Genomic DNA, 254 nt, shown 5'->3' on the forward strand with positions numbered 1-254 from the left:
GTCGCTTCTTGCCTTGGCTTACTCATAGTCGATTATCGCTCAGATAATTCAAGGTTGTGGAATAGTGTTAGCAAACGTGAGTTGACTGGCGTACAAGTAAAAATCTCATGCCGACTTGTCGTCTTACTGCGCCGGAACGAAAAACTCTTGTGTAAACCAGTCTTTAAATCTTATGCCTTTAATAATAACATTTCAATGATATCAGTCATGTCATTCTTTTCAATCTCAGGGTCATTAATTTTAGTCTGAGGCTC

Source organism: Manduca sexta, chromosome 22, assembly GCF_014839805.1.
Source record: "Manduca sexta isolate Smith_Timp_Sample1 chromosome 22, JHU_Msex_v1.0, whole genome shotgun sequence".
NCBI lineage: Eukaryota > Metazoa > Arthropoda > Insecta > Lepidoptera > Sphingidae > Manduca > Manduca sexta.